Genomic DNA, 21,120 nt, shown 5'->3' with positions numbered 1-21,120 from the left:
GAACCCCTGCTTAAAGGATCAATCACTTTGCCTTTGGAAAGACGAGTCGTGGAGAGACATATGCCAGCAGCCAACCTGCTGATGTGTTTTGGAGTTTGTCAGCATGGGGGCAGGCAGGGCTGTGAGTGACAGCAGGACCTCTTTGGGGTTTGGGTCATGCTGCCTTGAAAATCTGGACAGAAGAGATCAAGATTTATGGCTGGATTACTGATCAAATGAAATAATGGAGCTGCCCAGCTCAAGAACAGCAAAGGGGCACTAGCATCCTCCAGCGTTCTGCTTTTCTACTGCATGGGCGTCACAGTTTTAAGCATGCGGCTTTCCAGTGCTGGGGTGGGTAGACAGGGGTGAGCCTTCGGTGGAGGAGCCTTGTCTCTCTAGGCTTTAGAGCCTCTGCAGAGAGCCCTTGCCTACAAGGTGATCCAGAGGAAGCGAGGAACCTAAATATCCCCCACCAGAAGCACCCTGGGGTGCTGTGCCGGGGCTGGCTGCTTTGTGCTCCAAACCTAGGCAGCCCACAGCACGCCGCCTGTAAGCGGGGCACGCCATCCAGGGGGAGGCTTCCTGCAGAAAAGGCTGATGCAATTATACCAGGGTTTTTAAGAACTTCCACTGAACGTTGCTACCTTTTCTGGACTTCAAGAAAGTAATTACGTGGCTGGCTTCAGTAGCAGGGTCAGTTGCACCACCTGGGTCAAAGGGCTGGCAAACAGCAGCGCACCAGGGAGGAAGAGTGGGAAAGGGAATTTCTTAAACTGACCTCTTTGCCAAAGACAAGCACGATCACCTCTCACGATGCTCTTTAAGCACCTCAGAAGATTCAGGCTCTCCCATATATTGCAGAGAAGCACTTGCTGTGCTTTCACCGAGCAGGAGCATCTCCTTCCCCAAAGGCATGTCGTAACACATTAGTCTTCATCCCTCAACACAAACCTGAATGATGAGGAGGAATGCAAATGCAGGCATCTACATTTGAAGCCTCTTCTGACCTGTGCTTAGCTGGGCATAAACAGACTGATCTAAGGGAAGAGCAGAGCATCTCCTCTCCATTCGCCTGCTCCAGTGCCAGAACCCAGGGAACTAATCGCCAGGGTCAGAGGTTTTTGGGTCAGGCGGGAGCTCTTTTTTCTTTGTCAAGGCACCTCTTTTCAATGAGGCATGTGCCTGTTTCTGTCTCTTTAGCAGCTGCTAAACTAGCAGGAGAGTGCCAAAAATGCAGTGCTGTGCTCCTTCAGGCTCCCTCTGGGCTCCTGGCCCTGGGACAAGCCCAGAGCTGCCCACGTGTTTTCTCTTGCTGTCAAAACCCAGTAGTTTTGTTCCTCCATTTGATGTTCCTGGCAAGACGGCATTGCTATTAACTGCAGCAAGTGTGGCTGGAGAAATCTTTTTGTTCCTTTTTCCCCTCTCATGCACAGGCTTTCGGAGGAAAAAGAGAATTATTCCCATCATGATGCTCCTTTTCATTTCTAAGATTTACTGACATTTACTTGGGAACCGAGCAATCATTTTCTCTCAGCAGTCGATTTAATGCTGGTGGGAGCAAGTGCCAGACAGGAGCCCGTGCCAACACCTCCGCTATCATTTCAAGTCCAAGGAGCTTGATATTGATGCCTGGGAAAGACTCCTCAGCTCCAGCCACGCATCTGCTCACCGAGGGTTCAAGCGCTTGGAGAAAAGAAGAATGAGCATTTTGCCCAGCAGGAGGCAGGGACCCACTGGCTAAAAGAACACGGTCACTTCTTCCTCTGCACGCTGCCTGGCCCTGTGCCGGTTAGCAAGCTCCTTCCGTCTCCCTACCGTGTTTTTGCTCAAGAGGAAGACACGAATGCACCCTTCTGAAAGTTAGGCGGCACATACATTGTTTTTTTTCCCTGCTGAGCGTTAATGGTGACAAATACTGCTGTAATGAAGCGGAACTTCCTGTTACTTCAGCCTGGCTCATCATCGTATCACCGCAGCGAGGAAGCAGAACGGCCTGCACGTGCCACGTCTTAAAGACCCAACAGCTAGAGGCCACAGTATGGAGAAATTAATAAGAAGTTTAGAGTAGTACGATTAGATTTGCATTGTCTTTGTAAGAGGCGCCAGCGAGGGCTTCCTCTCCAAGGTCAGATGCTTGAAAATTAGGAGCAGCCCTGTTTTAGCAAGGTTGCTCAGTGGGAGCAGTGAGGAGTGGCCACCCCATCGGTCTTACCGCAGTGGTGGCAAGGTGCAGAGAAGGTGAAAACCCCTCCACAGCACCAGCGCATCACCCACTGCCAAATCATCCTTGGTCCAGTGCTTTGGAGGCAGAGGTTGAGATCGAGTGCTGATGCCTAGCTCCACCAGCAGGCGTGCAAGGAGGCTGCCAAGCAGCACAACACAGCGGGGCGGCAAACCCTTGTGCACTCTACCACACACCTCTTTTTTTGCCAGCTCTTCTCTGTCAAACAACAACTGGAAGGCTTTCCGGAACAGCAAGGACTGTGACTGGACCTTCGTGATGGCTGGGGGACACAAAGAGAGCATAACCACTACCTGGGCCTCCATGCATGACAGACATCTGGTCAGAGGCTGCGCGGACCACAATTTCTTGTGTTTCATTCAGCAAAACAGCTCTAAACTAACCGATTCCTGGTTGCACAGCGCCAGCACCCTGGAACTCGACAGGCCAGATAAACGCAGACCCAAATTATTTCTGGTAACATGCTTATAAAGAGGAACTGAAAAGCATTTCCATGCTCTGCATGGCTTGCATTACCATTTTTGTTTTGTTTTGTTTTTTAATGTAATCCAATACATTACAGCCAAATCTGATGAGGAAATAGCTCACCACAGTCCCCAAAGGATTGTTTTCATGTGGTCCCTGATTTACGAGTGTCTAATTTCACTTTCATGTGCTGGATTTCTGACTGTAGCTTACCCACACCCAAGTTTCAGCCCACGAGCCAGGCACTGCTGGCACTGACCAGGGGGGGTGAGCACCCTTCCCTCGCCTGCTCTGGGGCCTGATCCTGCCTTTTTAGAGCAAAACCCCCTTGAGGTTCATGGAACCCTATGCTTTATGTTGCTGCACACTCAGTTCTCCTACCACATCTCTCCTTAAATATCCTAGCTTCTGCTTTTGAGTTTCGCATTTTCCACAGTCCTTTTTCTTTAGGAAATCGGAGGTTTCTGATTTCAGGCTTGCCAGAGCTGGCCTTTTAGGTACCAGCAGAATTGCCCTACTGCAGTCTGCAGAAAGCACGGCCAGCAGCACCCTTTTAGCCCCACTCCTCTTCTGTTATCCACTCTGCTCCACCAAAACTGCGAGGGGCTGTCAGCTCTAAGTTGCTCCCACAGTCTGGTGTTTCCATCCCCTGGGACGATGCCAGGGAAAGGTGCTAATGATATGATATCCATTTTGCAGCTGCACTATGCTTCTAAGGGGGAGATAATCTAATTGGTACCTTATTACTGGAGCACTTTAACAGCAAACTCAGTGACAGGAATGTGCACGCTGAAGTGCTCGGTCATTTGGGGAGAATTGATATGAGCTGTGGTGTCTGGGCTCATTGCTGTGAACTCCGAAAATTAGATAGAACTAAGCTCAGAAAGGCAGAAATTCCTCAACAAAGCTTGGAAAATCAGAAAGACCCAATTAATTTCCCCCCTTATTCCTCACCTTTTGGGGGAAATGTGGTTCTGAAACCCACAATTCAAGACCTTTGATCCCAATGCCTTACTTCTCAGAACCCTGGGAAGCTGGCAGGGGCCGGGAACCCTCCACCAAAATGCATGTTGCATGTGAATAGTCCAACTGTCAGGTGCACCAGCCCACTAAGGGTCTGCTGCCATCCTTTGGGGTTTTATCCTTTGGCCTTGTCTGTGTGAGGAGGGCACCTCCAGCCTCCTGACACCAGGGTGGTCAGAAACCACAAGTAAGCTGACAGACTGCAGCTTAAAAAAAAAAAAAGCTCTTTTATTCACTTCATTCCTCCTATTATTCTTCTTTGCACATGCTGCGTTTGTTTTTGTCATTAGGTTTCCAGTGTCCCTAATAAGAGATTAATGAGATGCTAATTCAACACGCAAATTACAGGAGACTGGCATGGAAAGGTTGCTATATTTAGAGCCAGAGCAGGATTTTAATGGCTGTCTTCAGCCATCTTGTGCCTTTTTTCAATTGCTTCCTTACTCCGGTGAGCAGCCTTGCATCCCTGAAGCGTCTAGGTGACCTTGGAGGTTAGCAGGAGTGACAAAAATTCTGGACTATGGTAGAAAACAAACATTGAAAACCAGGTTCCAATGACACTGTCAAAAGGAAATAGTGACAGAGGGCCTTATCTACCATTTTTAAAAAATAATAATGCCTTGGACCTTTGCCTGTTTAGCAGCAACAGCAAGAGGAAGGGACATCCTGAGAAATCAAATGCTCATAGGTGTACCAGCACTTTGACTCCTTAATATAAATGCCACTAGAAATGTTACCCTAAGTAAACAAGCAAGCAAGCAGAGCACTCAGATATTGAAGGATGCTAAATAATCGGGATGGGACCCTCTGTTCCAATCACCTTCACATTCCTGTGACACAGAGCTCTCCCACTGCCAGCACAAACAGCATCTTCTTGTGTCAAGCTCGAGGGTCAGCTCTCCAAGTCACGCCAGAACTCAACACTTCTACTTTGTCACCTGGAAACTGAGAATAAGGGTGCAGACTTCTGTTTATAAATGTTACAGCACAGCTGACTACAAACAGTGATTTTTAACCACAGCAAATTTAAAGGTGTTCAAGACTGAAAGACCTAGGTACTGAAAGGAACATGTCCTTTCTTACCAGAAGCTGTTAGTGAGTACCCTGCCCCAGAGGTTATCACGGGAGGGCCAATTCAGGTTCGTTTCCTACACTTGTGATGAAGGTCAGAGCTGACAGGGTCACCATGTTCCGCTGCGTTTTTAGGGTCAGCTCCCAGGGTGTTCTGACACCCTGCCCTGAAGGAGAAGAATTCTGCTTCTGCCACACTGTCACAACACCAACTTCAGGATGCTTTTGAAAAGAAAAGGATTTTTTTATTCTTCCTATTGAAAGGCACATGCAGTAAGCCTGCTATCACATTTGCTGTCACCGTGTTATCATGCGCACACCAGATGCCCCTGACTTCATTACAATGCACAGCCAACCCCTGTCGACAGTCATTCCCCCAGTTACTCACAGCAACCCGTTTTCGAGACTTGCAAAAGCCTAAAAGATCCTTTTTCAACCTGTAAGGACACGCTCACCTCCAGGGACTGATTTACCAAGTTAAAGAGTTCCCTAAACTGGGCTCTTGGGTCACAAAAGCCAGTTGCAGCCCTTGGACCACCTTGGCTTGAGCAGGCGTGACTCAGTGTTCACAGACCGCCTTGCCTACTGGGCTTCTGGCCCGCAAACTCTGTATTTTTAGATATGATCCTGAATTCCTGGCCGGACATTTACTTGCAGACAGATGTCCCTGTGGCTCCGATGCTTCTAACATGATTCGACCATTTGCATCAGCTGAGAAACTGGCTCCTATTTTATGGATTTTTTTTTTCCTCTGAATCACAGTCTCCAGACTAAAATGCTACCAAAATCTCTGCAGACTTCTCCCTTCCCCAGTGGTTTCAGCTGTTTTTATTGCTCTGAGGCACCAGACAGTTTTGTTAATAACGGTAAATCCTTTTAGCCTCTGGTTAGCGCAGGTTGTGCTGTGATTGACAAGGTAATAAAAGTGTTAATGAGAGAAACTGGCACAGCCAGAGATCAATAGTTGCCAATAAGAAAAACAATTCTGATACTTAATTTTGTAGAATTCCCCCAAAGCGTTTGAAAATACATCACAATCGGTCTATTTTATTGTTTAATAGATGTTCTCTCCCTGGTGCACTCAGATAGAGATCAAATTAACTAGAGATTGGGCGAAATGGCAAAGAAGGGAAGAGGACCCCTGATCCTGCAAAGTTTGCAGGACTGTTGGGACACGGAGCTTCGGGGCAAAGCCATTTCTGAAATAAACGTGCTTGGGGCTATCATTCCCAGCCACGTGATCTCCAAAAATTGCTCCTTCTTTGTGCACGTTTTTCCTGCAGTGTGGATACAGGGGGTAAATAACACACGAGACCAGCTGCAGTGCCAGCAGTGAACAACTAGACTATGGCACTAAGACCAACCGTGAACAAAAATACCGTGTAAACTGTGCCACCTCAAAGGGCAAAGCTACATGAACACTGAAGGAGCCAGGGCAAATGTCCTTTAGAAAAAAGAAAAAAAAAAAAGGAAAAAATCAGAAAGCCCTGCCAAACTGGGAACGCAAGGAGAGGAGGAAAACAATTTCAAAAAGAGCACAGATAGGTTGGAAGTCAAATGGAAGGGGCACTGCTATACCTTCATGAAAATACAGAGAAGGGGAGCGTGACTAAACCTTTATGACGTAAAAATGACCATGAATACATTTTCCAGAAGCCAGTTAGGCAATGCAAGGATGGCAGGGCTATTTGGATAGCCAGAAGATGACAGCTTGCTCAGTCCCATTGGTTAGGCACAGGGGGTCCTAGCAAAGTGAAACACCACGGAAGGCCTCTCCAAGTGGGCTGTGCTCATGAAGGAGTGCTGCGAAACCCTTTCCAGGGCAGGACAAAGAAATCCCTAGCTCCAGTCCTGACAGCAGTTTCTGATACACACACATTATTACCTGACAGAAAATTTCCATTTCTACTCACACAATGTGAGAGGTTCATGGGTTTTTGTTGAACTGGGGAACACAGAAGGACAACAGAGGATATAGGCATAAGAGTGACATTGGGATCTCACTAAGCCGAGCAGTCACCAAAATTGGTGGCAAAGCTTCACTTGACTTAAGAGCAGAGCTTGGGTGACATTAAAGGCTTTTGGAAATCCCTCCATCCATCATTTCTATGCCTAGGAATAACATCTAAACTCTAACGTAGATTTGCCTGGTATTACACCTCACAGGTGTCCGTGTGCTTTAGGACAATAGAAGGAAGGCTAGGAATTGCAGATACTCCCACTTTACCTCAGGAAAGTCCTGCACAGTGACAAAGTCAGGCTAATTTTTCAGCTACCCAAGTACAGAGGTAGCAGCATACCAGGGGACTGCTCTTTCTTGCAAGCTTTGGCATAACCTCAGAGGTGCAGTGAGCTGCTCTCTCAGCTGGCAACACAGCAATTGTGCCTGCATTTTCCAGCACAGGCTCTTCAGGTTGTGACTAAAGCTACAGGGAACTGATGTGTGGGTCTGGTCAGACATACAAGGTCTCCAAATGCAGTTTTTGTCACTGTGAGAACTGATACAAATACAGTTTTGAGCAGATACAACTACCAAAGAGTCAAAAAAAAAAGTAACTAGATCCAAATCTGTCCTACGTCCTTCCCCCTCCCATCCCACGGCATAATTAAACAAATATTCCTGCCTGTAAAAAGAAGAGAATAATTGGAATCAAAGAGCATGAAGGGAGAGATCAGCATGAAAGGATACCCAGATGACACTGAGGGGTTTGCCTTATCCCTTTGGCTTTATCCGCTTTTTCTCGCCCTGTCTGTATTAATGTGGTGCTAAAACCTTGTATTGTCTGGCTGCATTATTATTAATGGCAATTGGTACCCCAGAGGTCAGGGTGGCACTGCAGCTTGCCATTCACTTTAATTATCGACGCACATCGCCAGCTTGAGAAATCAGAAGAGATAAGGTGAGGATTACTGAATCCCATCTCATGGTGTGTGTGCTACCTCCAGATCAGTTCCTATCAGCCTTTGTCAGAAAATTGCAGTGAGGATGGAGGGGGGAGGCAAACTGGGGGTGGGCTCCCCTTTGCATTTTAATTTTGCCCCCAACCTCACAAATTTGGCCAAAGCAACTTATCACATTAAAGCATGCGTACGCACAGGGCTTGGCTTGTGGCCACAACAATATTTAGATATATAGCTCTTTATATATATTTATTAACGTATTTATCAACTCTTTAAATACCTAAATATATAGATATGGAGCTGCTGTACTTCAGGAATTTAACAGAGACAAGTCATCTTACCGGTACATGGCTTAGTCCCATTTTGCTGCCTTTTTCTCCAGTCTGAACAGTGAAATAAGCAAGCTGATGCAAAACAAGGAGGGGGGATTTTCTAATCAATGGAAAAGATGAGTAAGATCACAAGCACAGTAAATGTTTTTCCCAGCAGCGTCCTCCCAAACCAGAGAGCAAGCTCTTACATGCCACATTCAAAGAGAAAGAATTGTAGGTGGACAAAAACGAACAGATTCCTTGCATCTGCAAAGAGCACCCTCCACATGGTGGGCATTGCCACAACATTTTATTAAGGTATTATTTATGGAAATGTATGCAAAAACTAAATAACAGAAGCTATCCATATGCCCTAAGCACCCGTGCTGATTTTAAAAGGCAGCTCAGGAAAAAAAAATAAAAAGGTAGCATTTTATCTATCCCGTCACTTAGAAGCCATGTAGCTCAGCTCTTGAGTTACAACAGATTGCAGGCTCCCAAATGTAACTCATCATGTTTGTTGGTGATAAAACAAGATTAGGAGAAAGAAGGGTTTGAATAAACCTTTCTGTGGGGAACACTGCCCAAGCCACTATACAGTTTTACCCCATTTTCATGCAAGGCACGTGTACCTTGTTAGCATTTCTTTTAATACTTCCAATTATGATCAAGAGGCAGGTAGGCCCGCCACATGAGTAAAAGAAAAGGTCTTTGTCAACCCCCTTTTTGTACTGAGGCAGTGAAATATATATACACACACCTCTCCGAACACTTTGCTCCCTTTCAAAGCGCAATGATTACCTCTTACAGATGCAATGACAAGAGGCGCCTTTGGCAATCCCACGGTCCCCTTCTCCTTCTAAGAACTGGCAGAACAAGGGGGGAAGAAAAGCCCAGAAGCCTTTTTTAGCCTCCTTATTTTTTCTTTGTCACATCATTAAGGGTTCAATGAATCTCCAATTAAATTTCCCTGGCTGCTGTCACCATTTTGATTGATAAGTGTCCTTGGATCAACCTCAGCAGGGCATGTTGTTGCACCAAGCCCCCCTTTCCCCTTGCCATCCAATATCAGCCCCTTGTCATCATTACCTCCACATGTCATTCATTTACCACAGAAACCGTGTCACCAACTAATAGGGGCAATAGAAAAACATTTGTTACAAATAAGGACAAACTGTAATAAATCAGGTTATGCCTGGGTTTGAAACTATTGAAGAAACAGTATCTCTCCAGCATGCTTGCTTATAATTCACCCTCAAAAATATTTGTTTCTTGTCCACATATATGAAGCCCTAAACACACACACATAAATATTCATTAATAGAAGGAATGAACAATGCAGAGTCTTGTGCAGATAAAGTTAAAATACCTTTTACAGTTTGGGATTTTCATCGTTTTGAATCATAAAATGAATCTGAGCACCTGAGCAGCTTCAAGTCCCTGATCCACTAACAGTGTTTAACTTACATAAGATAGGAGTCTTCACTACTGACTATTGCCAGTGCTGTCTGCAGATCTTCTACTGAAACAGCTTTTCAACAGAAAGTTTGTCAAAAAAAAAAAAAAGTATTTAAATTGATTTGATTTAAAATAAAGTTCCCTTTCTACTTTTGTAGAGTCTCAGGACAGAACTTGGGTCAGTTTGGGAAATCCTTTGAAATGCTGAAAATCCTCATGGTGTGGGAAAACCTTACAGAGTTGGGCTCCGGTGCTAGGAGCATCACGCACGGACTTCAGGTTACGTATGCACCCTCCCAGTGGCCTGGCTGGGACAACAGCCAGGTTTTTGCCTCCTCTTTGTTCAGCACCTCATGCAGTACAAATCTGTCCGTGATGGACATGCTTAGTCCCTGCAGCGATTTATCATATAAGAAGGCCTCTGTACTTCACACACCAAGGATGTATCCCCAAGGACTGACACACAACCGTTGCTGCAACCCTTCTTTCCTTTTTTCATCTGATCACCACCAAAACATGGAGATGCCACTAGATGCCTGCTGATTGACAACCCAGCAGGGAAGATCTATCCTTCAGAATAAATTAGGAAAATCAAAATATCCTTGCTAAATTATTTACAAATGAAACCTAATTGCGTGCGTACTGCAACACACCATCACCCGCATCCCAGCAACAGCTCTTGGTACAGGATGAGGTTGGCACACACTGCCCTGAAACTGTAAAGAGCTGCAGCTTCCACTTTTGTACAAACGCATTTCACCACTTGCTAGAGGTTTTGCCAACCACAGTAAGAGGCAGAGGTGCTGGTGCAATATGCTGGACAATTTTACTTAAGCTCTAGTCTAGTCCTTACCTCTAGTTTCCAAAAGCTTCATCTATTCCAAGGTAGACAGCAAACCTCACATGGTGGAAAACTAGCTTTTTCCTTAGGGGGATATTTAAAAGATCATTAAACAATTAAAAAGCATCATTGTTACTGATATCAAGAGGATTAATGCTCTTAAATCCTGGGGATCCTTGCTTCATCAGTCCAACACTGCATACTTTTTCTACTAGTTTCTTCCTATCTGCTTATAACTGATTTTAGCTGGTGCACCCAGGAGCAGCAGAATGGTGGGTTCATCCAGGGCAGCTGCTGCTTGCCAAGCAGAGGACTTAGGTTTGCTAAGGCCACTGCGGAGCACCATAACACTGCAATTTGCACTGATTTATTATGCAATTAGCAGTGGGTGCAGCTCAATGTGTATGAGAGCCAACAGTGGCAAACCTCAGTACTTAAAACTGACTTCATATTCAAGCACCTGAATAACCACCCTGGCTTTCTTCACCGATTTCAGTAAGAATTTTGTCTGAAAATGAAGGTAACTTTGAGAGATTCTCAGTGCTGAAAATCTTCAAAGACCTCAAAGCTAGGAAGCACAGTTTTAAATGGATGACTCTCACATAGCCTTGCTGTATTGGATGCTACACAGGCACAATACATGGACGTATGGACTTAGCTTACTGTAAAGCCATGGCATAAATGCTTACTATGAAAACATAAATGCATAGACAAATTAGAGATGAGGGATTCCTGTGGGAAATCAAAGCCATATTGCAGCTATACAAACCAGATGCATTTGGGGAATGTGTGTATTTAACACATATGCATGGACCACGATAAATGGTAGACACACAAGGGGCTGGGTGGATCATGTATGGCTCCCTCCCATACACAGACCATGCCATCAGGTGGCAAAACATGGGGTGAACATCTCCTTGAGAACGACAAAGTGATTTCAACCGCCCTACTTCCTACTTTCTCTGCAACTTTCTTTTGTTCAGCTGAAATCCCATGCTTGTGGCAAAACTCTCAGTTCCTGGGCCCCTCACAACGCAGATCAGAAAAATGACAGTCACCCACTGCGCTTCTACTGAGTATTTGTTTCAGTGGCTGCCGTTCATTCACTGGATAAAAAGAGGCAGGGCAAGTCAATTACTGTTTGGGTTTTTGTTTGTTTTTGTTGGTCAGATGGCTATTCCAACATCTCTGAGCAGTCCCCAGCTCTGATAGCCTACTGAATGTACCCGCAGGGCAGCTTCCCTTCCTTCTGCCACATGCAACAGCAGGGCGATTCTAATTCTTCCATGCATTATTAAAAGCCTCTAACTGAGCAAATAATTTTGCAGGGTAGAATCACTCCCCCTTGTCTAGTAAGATTTCTCCCGGCCCATATAGAAACATATGGAAAACACAGGCACACAGAAAGGGAAAACAGAAGTTACCTTCTTACAGTTCTTCATACAGAAGAGCATCCAGAGACAAAAAAAAGACCCACTCACCAGTAGGGACAGGACATGGTGCTAATTCTTCTGTCACAGGGGAAAATACATCATAATATGACTTTTTTTTCCAGTATCTGTACATTTATTTTTTTTCCTCAATAGCAAACTGAGAAGGTACGGAAGCATCAAGCTGCTAAGGGGGGCCTAACTAGCAATCAGAGAAATAAAAATAAAATCTAACAGCATGTTGCTTCTAGTGATACTTTTTGTAGGGGATGCCTGAACTGCAGTTATAAAACTAGTAAAATGAGCTGAAGGGACATGCCAGCCCAATGTTACACACCTTAAATAAACCCCAATCTGTCCTTGGGGATTGGACACTGGAATCCTTTATTTTTAAACCACCCTTTTGACCTCGTGAGGAAAAGTTTAGTTAAAAATAAATCAACAGCTGAAAAAGCTGCAGATTATTTTTGTATTATTATTAATTAAAAATAACTTTGAGTCTGAAGTCTGACTTTGGCAAGAGAGATCAGCAAACACTTCCCTCCTCTGAAGCCAGACACCGCCTCACACCAACCTGCTCTGCAGCCTTCACAAGATGACTGCACGCAGCACTGGGGTCAAGTGAGCTGAAATAAGGCAGAACAATAAGGAGAAGCTCAGCTCCTGGAAGAGAAGCTCAGTACCTGGAGGAGAAGCTCAGTACCTGGAGGATGCCTTTGGCCAAACTGCTGAGAGAGCTGAACTCGTCAACTCTTGTGCCGCCATCTTATGGGCGTGAAAGGAAGGTGTGGGGAGCTGGGGGTCGGCCTCTTCTCACAGGGAACCAGTGATAGGACACGAGGGAATGGCCTCAAGTTGCGCCGGGGGAGGTTCAGGTTGGAAATGAGGAGACATTTCTTCTCAGGAAGAGCAGTCAGGCGTTGGGACGGGTTGCCCAGGGAGGTGGTGGAGTCACCGTCCCTGAGGGTGTTTAAGCAAAGGTTGGACATGGTGCTTAGGGACATGGTTTAGTGGGTGACATTGGTAGTAGGGTGATAGTTGGACCAGATGATCTTGGAGGTCTTTTCCAGCCTTAATGATTCTATTATTCTATTCTATGTGTGGCCTCTTTGAGGAGAGGACAGTTCTGGAAGGTTCCAGAAGGTTCCTCAACAACCTCTCCACAGAGTACAGCCTGTCAGCCATACTGGCAGCACTGAGGGGGGAAAAATTTTTTTAAAAAAAGGAGATAAAGCCCTGCCAGCATCAAGGTGATGCAGTAAGGAGGAGGGTGAGGAAGTGCCCCTGGTGCCAGAACAGAGATCCTGTAGATCCTCTGCTCCTGCCAGAGCAGAGATCCATCCTGTAGCCCACCAAGGCCCCACACCAGAGCTGAGGCTTATCTCCTGAAGCAATGTCAACCTGTGGAGAAGACCCACAGTGGATCAGGGATAAAGCGTGAAGAGGAAGGAGCGGCAGAGAGGTGTTGGTTACAGAATGACCACAACCCCCAGTCCCCATCCCTCTGCACCACTCCAGTCAGGGGGTAGAGGAGTCAGAAATGAAGAAGTGAAGCTGAGCAGATGGTGGAGGAAAGGTGTTTGAATGTTCTCGTTGTTTCTCACTATCCAAGTCTAATTTAATTGGCAATGAATTAATTTTCCCCTATCAGTTTTGCCAGTGATGGTAACTTGTAAGTGATCTCCCTGTCTTTATCTCAACCCATGAGCTTTTTTGTCATCTTTTCTGCCCCTGTTCTATTGAGGAAGGTAAGGGTTTCCACCAGGACCATTTTTTCCTCAACCAGGGAGTAGGCTCGCTCAGAAGAAGGGACCATATGTGATACCAGTGCCTCAACTGGTGCGAACTGGGAACGGTCCCCAGAAACTGAGCAGCTCCCAAAGGACTCCCTTTGATTTACACCAGCTGGGCACTCAGCATCCTACAGCATGATGTTAGATAGAAGTTACGAAATAAATCATTACTCTTCTCAGCAGTTCAGGAGTTGTCTCTCCTCCTATCTAAGATGAGCAGGAAAAGACAGTGCTAAATTCCCCTTTTTGTTTTGATCCACTGTAATTGGGGTCAGGTCAGTGACCTTGTTTAGGCTGCAAGTCCTGGGCAATCAGGGGAGATGGAGAATTGCTCAATCAATCATGACGTTGCCCAGCTCTATGATCTATAAATGCAATAAATAGTTCAGATGACAAAGAATGTATTTTTGTTATTATTGGGTGGGCATCTCAGGCCAATAGATTTATTGCTGGGCAGTCAAAAGGATGGGAAGAAGAGACATGTTTTCTGGACTTCAGCATCAGCTCGCCACAACGCACATTTTAATCTCTCTTTCTATCAAACAACAGCATTAAATCATTTGCCAATTGCCAGCCTCTCTCTGGGTGATACCCTGGACTTGCAAGTCCAACGCAGAGTGAGAAGAGACATCATTATGACCCCTGTAGCAAGCAGTGTTATAAATCACAGTTGCAAATAACTTTCTCACAAAGCTATGATCCCTAAGGCTCAACCTCTTTGCTGCTATTGCCCAGAGGCAGCTGTTGATGCTGGTTTCATTAAGGGTGGCCTCTGACACCCTCTTTGATGCCTTGGCAGAAATTTCAACCCTCCTGTCCTCTGCAAGCAGCCAAGCATGATAATTCTTACAGGAACATGAATTTTTGTTCCTAAATCATGTTGGCCATAGGTTATGAAAGGTATGTTGTAACTGGAGGTGCCATAGGCATCCAAGGAAGTGTCTGTAAGCACCTAAACACATCTTAAAATCTGACACTTGCTGGAGCTTGCAATTTCATCTTATCCCTATGCTGCCTGCTAAATTAAGTCAAGTGCTCCCCTGCTGTAAATGCACTTCATGCCCAGTTTCCCTTCATTTTGGTGCTTCCCCTGTGGCAATGCAATTCCAGATGGAAACAGGGAAGTTTTTGTTCTCTCCCTTCCCAGGCCTCATCACACAGATACTGTTGGTCCTCTCTCCACCCTACCAAGTGCTCCAACTGCAGTTTCATCACAGTTGCTATTCCTCATTGGACTGTCTCAGCTACGCCAAGGTATTTCTGTCCTCAAGCCTCCAAATAACTTTAATTAACCAGTAAATATCTTTGAGAGTTTGTAAAAAAAAAAAATCAAAAGTTTATGATAGCTAAGCAAACCTAAGTGACATGAAAATTAGCTGTACAGCATCATCACTATCAAAAGCAAATTTCAGCTTGGATGTTAAATGTGTCTGATGAGCTTGGTTAGAAAAAAAATGGAGGGTTAATTTATAAGTGAATAAAATAAGAATATTTGAGGTATCTGCTATCAACTGACAATCAATAAATGTAAGGGGAAGCAAATCCAGAGACAGAACAGGAGTTGCTAAGTTCAGCATAGCTCAGTTTTGGCTCTGGTGCCCAAAAAAATGGGGCACCAGACCTCAGTCAGCTTGAGACCACTCAGATCATTGAGAGAAACCATCAGAAACTACATGAAAATAATTAGTAAATAGACTGCAAAAGACTTATGAAAGTATTTTGTGATATTTGTTTGAAAGGCAATTTTGCATTTCCTCCTCATATGTATTCTAAACTGAAGCTCAGCTTGAAAAAATTTGAGGGTCAGAAGTCTATGAACAGCAAGTAGAGAACTTAGTACCCAGCTACGCTGCAGCTGCGCTAGAAACTTTTTGTCTGAGTCATAACACAGTTGAGAAAGAGGCATACAGTTTTGCTCTAAAGTCTTAAGGCAAAAGGAGATGCACCACATCTCCCGAGGAACTCTTTTAACAGTTAATTCCCTCGTTGTTAAAATCTGACCCTTTGTTTTGTAGCCTTCAGCTTTCAGCCTTCAAAGCTCATTGCACCCGTGTGTGCTCCACTGAAGAGCTCTTTAGCTAAAGAAAACATGGCTATATTCAGTCTTTGATCAAATCACTTTTCAGTTTGCTCTTTGTAAAGCTAAACGGGCAGAGCTTCTGGGCAGCTCCCACATCTTTCATTTTGAAGGGCAATCATGGAAAATGCAAGATGTTATTCCAGGGGCAGCTTCATGGGGCTCAACACAAACCTTATCCTCCCGGCCCTACCTCTTTAAAAAGGCCATCATATTTACACAGCAGTATCTTTTACAGGATGATTAATCACACTAAAAGCAAGAAGCTGGGCATTCTCCCTTCACCACAAATGCCAGTTATTCCCCAGCTCTCCATCTTGAATCATCCTGCAAAGTCAGGACAGCTCACGCAAACACAAGAAGGGGATTAACACAGACCAAAAAAATTTAATGGTTATCTCTGTATGTGTCCCAGTATGTGTACAGAGGAAAAATTGTTGAAGACAGGAAAAAAGAACATCACATCAATATTTGGAAAAACAAAGCTAGCATGTCAACACCAAAAAAATGAAGCAAAACCTTTGTCCCCAGGTGTTTGCCTTCCTGCAGTTTTCCACAGCCAAGGACTGGCTTGCACTGGTTTTAAGGTACTTAGAGAAACAAGAATTGTTGAAGGCTGCTGAAGTGCTTTTTAATGATAAAGCAAGCAAGAACTTCCTGGTATGCTCAGTGTGCCCACATTGCCCCCTCCCTGCTACGCTGGTAGGCAAATAGATAGCAACACTAAGAAGAAGAGACCAAAGACAATTAAAAACATTAACATGCGCAATACAAAAAGCTCCACTCACTTTAAAGCATCACTTCATTTCATCTCTGTTTTGAAATCTTAACCCTCTAATTCACTACTATTTTGCTCAAAAGTGACTAAAATAGAGTGTTTCCTCCTAGCTGTGGGTAAGGAGAGAGTTACAGGCTGGAACTGTTTTATGTCCATTTCACTGCAATAAGTGAGGAAAAACACAAAAAAAGTAGATGATGCATAGCTGTTATCATCATTAACACCATCCATCATCACCTGTGAGAGCTGATGGGTATGTTTTTCTTATATATGTGGATATACATAAATATATATAATAGATACACACAGATATACACACACAGACCTGGATATTACCCTCAGCAGAGTCCTCAGGACAGATCATCTCTCTCTGCTCTGCAAACTACAGCACCACAATCCCAACCCTCTATGAGCTGCTGGCTGCCCTTGTACCCACCAGCACCCACGGGAGAAAGCAGATGCAAAGCAACCCACAGCTCCCAGCCCCAGTCATCAGGCCCAGAGACTTTTCTTTACTAGGGAAAAAATAATGGTTTCAATATAATATCCAGCTCCTCCAAGGAAAAGCCTCCTGTTTCATTCAACTCCCACGATGTCCCACAGCTGTGCCTTTGAACTAGACCCTTTTTCCATTGTTAAAGAGTTCTGACATTTTCTTTATTTAGCACTTGAGGTTTTACTTAAAAATACAAACCACCAAATTATAAATCCCAACCAGGAACGTGAGCCATCTGTGTATACTTACAAAGTGCTACAGCTGGAGATACATTAGTGATGGAATATGGCACATGCAAATTCCTGCTTGGAAAATGTTTCGAAAATGCTCTTTTTTCTACAGAGGAGGCAAGTGACTGATTGCTTCTGTTGTTTAGGTTCTTGAAGTGGAAACTGGGCATTTCTGCTGTTTCGCCCTCGTTCCTAGGTGCTAAGGCTACAAATACACAATAAAGATAAAGCATTCCATGAAGGGTCGAGAGCTTGGCACAAAATCCCTCTCCTCCCCTTGGCCCCCGGGCTAGATATCGGGACTAGCAGCTGGCTGCATGTCTATGTCAAACTGTCCCAGATTTTTTTTTTTTTATGATTTATTGTAGCAAAATGAAAGTTGATCTAAAAACACATGAATGAATCCAAGTTTAATCACACTTCTGCTACTGACTCCAACTTTTCTGCGTCAAGTCTTCAAAAATAAGGTTCTGTCCATGTTTTGTCCTCATCCAAAACCGAACGTAGGCTCCTGAAGAGATAACTAGATGGAATTTAAACCACAAAACCATGATCCTGGAAAAACATCGCACAGATGTTGCCTACACACAGCTCACCAAAATTCATCAGGCACCACGCTAGGTTGATAGAAAGCTTCCAGGTGCTCCAGGCCTGCTCTGCATGCTGGAAAAACCAGCGCCAAGCCACTGGGTTTCTGATCACACGCAACCCTAGGAACATTCTCAACAAGGGGGTGTCTTACCCATTGCCCTTGGGCTTGCTTCAGGGCCTCACAGGAGAAATCTCACAGGATTTCATGCAAAATGTGGTAAGAGCTGGTGCTCAGAGGGCAAGACACAGGTACAGCCCTTGCCCTATTGTGGTGGATCTGGGTGCCTTCACTGAGCACCCCCAACACCAGCAAGAACAGCACTGACCTTCCTTCCAAATAGAGCTGCTGTGCCAAAAGAAGTTAAAGACAGCTTCAGCTGGGCAAGTAACCGGAAAGATCTTGTGTTCCTCCTTCAATTCAATAAATAAGCGTATGCATTAAAAAAATAATGCATGGTTGGACTGACCCTTTCCAGCTCATTGGCTGCAGAGAAGTATTTTGAAAATTACTTTGATACATATTTACCCAATGGACTAGAATGATTCGCTTTGGCACATGAATATACCTTATTAAAAGCTGCTTACACCCAGGTTACTCAACCCAGCCCTTTTTTTTCACCTCTCCAGAGCACACATGAAATACGACATTCATTACGTGTAGGTCTAGGGGACCCATTTTATTTCTCCCATCTCCTCCTAGAGAAGAGGGGGTGCCTTAAAAAGAGAATGATAAAAATAGTTACAGTTAGTGCTGCAGATGCTATGAACTGGCAGAAGGAAGTGTATTTGTAACCGGAGCTGCGTGGATGAGCCAGCCTAGGGTGGCAAAGGGAGCTGTGGATGCAACTGGCCTTCTTCCTACCCTCTGTATAAAGCTGTCTGCAAAGAAAGCATCCAGCCCCCCAGGGTGCAGAGACCCCTTTGACAACGTGGTCTGAAAAGGCTCAGTTTTCAGCAGGAGGAGAATAGATTTCCATTATCTTCATGCTCTGCGACAGGTCAGCCCGCCCGCTCTGTGAGCCCGCATCGCTTTATGTGCCGGGGCCAAGCAGCACCCGAGCAGCCTCTGGGAGGAGAAGCGCCTTAATTGCTGGTAATGCAATAGCTCCACTTAGCACCCGCAAAGCAATTCAAAAATGGAATCAAACACTTTCTGGCTACACATTTAGGGAGCAGCCGGCTGTGTTGGCATGTTGCTCCATTACTTAACCACTGGGTCACGTATCTGTGACTACAGATGGCTTTTACATCCACACCTCTTAAGCAGCATCTGATACCATCACCCAACCCCGGCCCAAAGGGAGGAATGCATCCGTTCTGACCAGAAAGACTTTTCCTTTAAATTAAATACCATCTCAGCCAAGGTCTCAAAAGGTTTTTCTGTGGCTCCATTAGACCCATGGAAGCAGCCTTTCTCATTTCCAGCACATGAAGAAGCGTTCAGCTGCAGTTCGGCTGCAGCTCTGCCATGCAAAGGACAAGAAATGGCAAAACAAAACACAGCACAACAAACAAACTTTCCCCATCGATCTCTCACTGGCACCCCAGGACACACACACACTGCTTCCTATGGAGGACTTCTAGCAATGTTTCTTAATGATTTTTTTTTCTTGGTCTCTCTTTTACCTGCATGTTTTCTTCCAGGCATCTCCAGCGCACCTGTAACCTCTGAGGAAGGCTTCAAGAACATCCTCATGCAGGTTATTTACACCATGAATCTGCTAGCCTTAATGCTGATAGGGCTCTAGCAGCTTAGCCATTGGCTCCACAGGGAAGGCAATGTGGAAGGTCAGCAAAAAGTGCTTTGGGCTACTTGAGCCAACACACCAGCAACGTCAGTGGTAGTTACAGATATAAAAGCAGATGGTCTTACATCAGTCCCACAGGGCATCAGCTTATCAATTATCAATGTGAAAATATTCATGCTATGGATCCAGGCACTCTGTGGCACAGGGAAGAAGTGGTACAGCTCACAAACTCATGGACTTTGGCTTACTGTAGACACGCAGGCTTCAGCAAATGCCTCAGTAAACACTTGTGGTCTCTCATCCCCAACCACAAGCTAAGCATCTAAATACTTAAACTTTACCAGAACTACCCCCTTGCTTAAATATTTTAATGCCTGTGATAATATAGTGAATAATAGTTCACCTCACTGAAAGAATTTGGTCCCAAAATTAAGAACTGAGGCATTTCTTTATTTCTCAACTTTCACCTTGTTCCCACACCCTTCCATAAAACACGTCCTTCTCTCTTTCATCCAAAACGGCTTCCAAAGCTCAGGCAGACACTTGTAAATAGAGCATCCAACCAAAGTGCACTTTTGCAGCAAACAAACTTATTGCCTGTGCTGCTTCACATGAAGCTAGATACCTCACCCCAGCAGTGCTGCTACAGGAGTAAGGAAAGTTTTGCTTTCTTCACATAAAAATATTTAACTGTCTCAGACCTCATTTGCTTGAAGAATCAAGCCTTCTCTTCTCCTTGGCTAACCTGCTACTTCTTATTAGTGTTGAAGACCTCCATATCTTTAGAAAGAACACTAGAATAAACTTGGAAATGTAGCATTTAGTGGGAAGAAGAAGGAGCAAGGCTTCAATGCTCAGAGCAACATGAAAAATTGGTTTAAAGTCTTCATTCTATGTCAGGGTTGGGGAGTGGAAGGTTCCTCATTTTTTATTTTTAAAGTTCCCTACCAAACTATATTTTTTTCTATGGTTTCTTGAAGCTATGAAGTGGGCTACTTCTCACTTCAGTAACATGTCCACCAAAGAGGAAAAGGCTAAAGAAGATGTAGGGGAAAATAAAACCAGCCCATTTCAGAAAGCCCCCAAAAGAGAGGCAAAGAACAAATATTAATCTTGTTGTCCAACAAGAGCAGGAAGAAATGATTAGTGTAATGAAGGGGACAGAGAACGAGGATTTCTTTTTTTCAGAGGTGACAGCTACACATCTCTCAGGGGCTCACCTGGCAGGACCGTCCACGGAGCAAATTAATCAACAGAAGAAGATTCACAGAAACTCAGCTCCCAGCCTCTCCCATAGCTAGGCACCAAACTCTACTGAGGGCAAAGCCACTAGTTTTAGAGGCTGGCTCCGGGCCTCTCCAAAATGAATCCTAATGAAACACAGATGATGCTAACTGGGTGGAGTCTTTAAGCCTGCTACTCCATTTCAGCCAGGGCATTTGCATCTGTTTTGGGTACTATTTCCCAACACTGTAGGTGCACCAGTTCAGAGTAAAGCATCAGGCAATAATGAAATTGTTTATAATTTAACATTTCTTACACTTTACCGTGATTAGGGATGTATTTAACCTGCCACCAGTACTGGGGAACGCAGCATCATAGCTGGAAATGCTGGTTGTTTTAAAACATTTTCTCTTGAAAACGTGTTCTTAAATCCATCAGTTGGAACAATGCTTCTTGCCA

At 44.7% G+C, this 21,120-nt stretch overlaps 1 long non-coding RNA gene across 1 annotated transcript; it reads right to left on the bottom strand.

Annotated features, from left to right (window-relative positions):
- Positions 1-209: 209 nt before the first annotated feature.
- LOC125183973 (uncharacterized) lies at positions 210-20,747 on the bottom strand. The gene is made up of 3 exons (XR_007166913.2): positions 20,658-20,747; positions 4,533-4,657; positions 210-2,486 (listed from the first exon to the last, which is right to left on the bottom strand). It is a non-coding gene; the product is annotated as an uncharacterized lncRNA (long non-coding RNA).
- Positions 20,748-21,120: the final 373 nt, after the last annotated feature.

The sequence above is a fragment of the Anser cygnoides genome, chromosome 4, assembly GCF_040182565.1.
Source record: "Anser cygnoides isolate HZ-2024a breed goose chromosome 4, Taihu_goose_T2T_genome, whole genome shotgun sequence".
Lineage (NCBI taxonomy): Eukaryota > Metazoa > Chordata > Aves > Anseriformes > Anatidae > Anser > Anser cygnoides.
Note: the sequence above shows the minus strand (reverse complement) of the source record. Positions and strands in the feature narration are given on the sequence as shown.